Here is a 3,143-nt window from a genome sequence, read left to right on the forward strand (position 1 = left end):
CAGCGCTTTTAAAAGAAAGCGCTGTCTAAGGTTAAAATAAAAATAAAACACGGAAAATGTTCTAAAAAAATAATGAAAGCGCTGTCTAAGGGGGGGTCTTAGACAGCGCTTTTAGAAAGCGCTGTCTAAGACCCCCCCTTAGACAGCGCTTTTAGAAAGCGCTTTTAAATATAGACCTTAGTCAGCGCTTTTGAGAAAGCGCTGTTTAAAGTCTTTCAATTAAAAAAAAAAAAACCAAAAGCGCTGTCTAATGTGGGGGTTTAGAAAGCGCTTTTGGAAAGCGCTGTCTAAGGCATATCTTAGAAAGCGCTTTCCACAAAAGCGCTGTCTAAGGTCTAATTAAAATTAAATTTCAGACTTCTATTTTCGTTGTCAGTTCTTTTTGTTTTCCCTCCTGCGATTAAACCCCTCCAGCGAACCCTAACAGCGAACTCAGCCTCTCACTATCTCAGCCATTCTCATGCAAATCGCTGTTCTCCCAATCGGAAAGTTCATGGCCGCAACTCTTCCGACGAAGGAGTACAGTTTTGTTGGATGGCGTTTTACTCTAAATCCTGGACTGTTTAACATGAAGGAGCATGTTATCATCGCTATCTTCGCTAACTGTGGTGTTTCCTCCTCCGGCGGTGGTGGTGATGTTTACTCCATTGGTGCCATTACTATTATGAAAGCTTATTATAAAGAATCTCTCAGTTTTATTCTCGCTCTCCTCATCGTCATAAGCGTACAGGTTATTATTACGATTATCTTATCATGAAAAAAGTGTAGAAGATGAGTTGAATATATATCTTTCCATGGTTAAAATATTCTGTGATAAATTTGCTTTATATAGTTGTAAATTGAGTTTGCAGTTAATAGGGTTTGGATGGGTTGGGATTCTGAGGAGGTATCTGGTGAACCCAATTGAAATGTGGTGGCCAGCAAACCTCGCACAAGTCTCTCTCTTTAGGTTCATTCTTTTACCCTTACTTCTATATTAAGTCACACTGACATGTTGACACGGATACCTTAAGATGAAAACTTGCTAGTTTGTTACTACTATTTTATACTCTAGTACTAGTTTTGATTACATCATAAACCTTATGCTACAGGGCTCTCCATGAAAAAAATGAAAAATCAAAAGGACTTACAAGGATGCAGTTTTTCCTCATTGCAATGGCTCTAAGCTTCCTGTATTATGCATTCCCTGGATATCTTTTCACAGTATTAACATTCTTATCGTGGCAGCCCTCTTGTTGCACCATGGACTTCCATTGTTAATATGGGAGTTGGATTTATCATGTTTGTCTATATAATTCTACCTATATGTTACTGGAAGTTTAACACTTTCGATGCTAGAAAGTTTCCTATATTCTCTAATCAGTTGTTCACTCACGATGGACAAAAGTATGACACTACTAAGATTTTAAATGAAGAATATGATCTTAACATAGATGCATACAACAAATATAGCAAGTTATACCTCAGTCCTCTCTACGCATTATCTATTGGAGCAGGTTTCGCTAGGTTTACGTCAACCCTCACTCATGTAGCATTGTTTAAGGGCAGGTAGGTTGTTCTCAAAGCCTGTTATAATAGATTTATTTCTTATCGACTTATCGTGACCCTCACTGACATAGTTTCATGTTCGCTCGCAGAAAAATATTGAGACAAAGCAGAACAGCGATGAGTAATGTAAAATTGGATGTGCATGGTAGACTCATGAAGGCTTATAATACAATACCAGAATGGTGGTTCCTCATTGTATTATTTGGGAGCATGGCACTATCCATAATAATGTCTTTGGTATGGAAAGTGGATGTGCAACTTCCATGGTGGGGTATGCTCTTGGCTTTCGCCTTAGCTTCTGTTGTAACCCTCCCAATTGGTGTCATCCAAGCAACTACCAACCAGGTATTTCTTCCATCTCTAGTATAGTACTTTTCTTTTCTATCGAATCTCGATTTTAACATACTATTTTGATGCATGGAGGAGTTTATGATTTTAACATGAGTGTGGTTGGTTACCTTGCAGCAACTTGGATATGACATTATAGCACAGTTCATGATTGGGTATGTCCTTCCTGGAACACCAATTGCAAATTTGCTCTTTAAGATTTATGGGAGAATCACCACCGCCCATGCGCTATCTTTCTTGTCAGATATCAAACTCGGGCACTACATGAAAATTCCTCCTCGATGCATGTATATAGCACAGGTCTTTTTCATCTAAAAATCTCCTAGTTTAAGCTTTTTTTTTTCTTATCAATCATTATTTATGTAGTTATTTACTTTGAAATGCCTAAATAGCTGGTGGGAACTCTAGTTGCTGAAGTGATGAATGTTTCAGTGGCTTGGTGGATGTTGGATAGCATTAAGGACATTTGCATGGATGATAATGCTCACCGTGACAGTCCTTGGACTTGCCCGAAATACCGAGTGACATTTGATGCATCGGTTATATGGGGTTTGATCGGACCAAGACGACTATTTGGACCGGGTGGATTGTACCGGAACCTGGTATGGTTATTCTTGATTGGAGTTGTGTTACCGGTTCCTGTTTGGGTGTTTAGCAAAATCTACCCTAACAAAAAATGGATTGCTATGATAAATGTACCAATTATATTTAATGGTTTTGCTGGAATGCCACCTGCAACTCCAACCAACATTGCAACCTGGCTATTGACCGGAATGTTCTTCAACTTCTTTGTGTTTCGCTTCCACAAACGTTGGTGGCAGAAATACAATTATGTTCTATCGGTGGCACTTGATGCAGGCACGGCTCTTATGGCTGTTTTGATTTTCTTTGCTCTGCAAAATGCAGGCCATAGTCTGAGATGGTGGGGAACTGAATTGGATCATTGCCCATTGGCTACTTGCCCTACTGCACCAGGAATTGTGGTGGATGGTTATCCTGTATTCTAATAGAGAAGCCTCCTGGACTAAACTTTCTCTTTTGTATCTGTTTTTGTCTTCTGGGGTGGGAAACAAATTAGGCTTGGAGTATAGGTGAAAGGACTACCTAATAACCAATTGCTTAGCAATTATTGTGTATATGCTTCTTGCTTGACCATGTGAATTATTCCAATTTTGTCTAAGGAATTAAAAAAATTCAAAAAAATATTATTTTTATTTTTATTGTTTGTTATTTTCTTTTTAATTTTG

At 38.5% G+C, this 3,143-nt stretch overlaps 1 pseudogene; it reads left to right on the forward strand.

Annotated features, from left to right (window-relative positions):
- Nucleotides 1–433: 433 nt before the first annotated feature.
- On the forward strand, nucleotides 434–2,903 carry LOC127126566 (oligopeptide transporter 3-like; annotated as a pseudogene).
- The last annotated feature ends 240 nt before the right edge of the window (nucleotides 2,904–3,143 follow it).

The sequence above is a fragment of the Lathyrus oleraceus genome, chromosome 3 (assembly GCF_024323335.1).
Source record: "Lathyrus oleraceus cultivar Zhongwan6 chromosome 3, CAAS_Psat_ZW6_1.0, whole genome shotgun sequence".
NCBI classification, from domain to species: domain Eukaryota; kingdom Viridiplantae; phylum Streptophyta; class Magnoliopsida; order Fabales; family Fabaceae; genus Lathyrus; species Lathyrus oleraceus.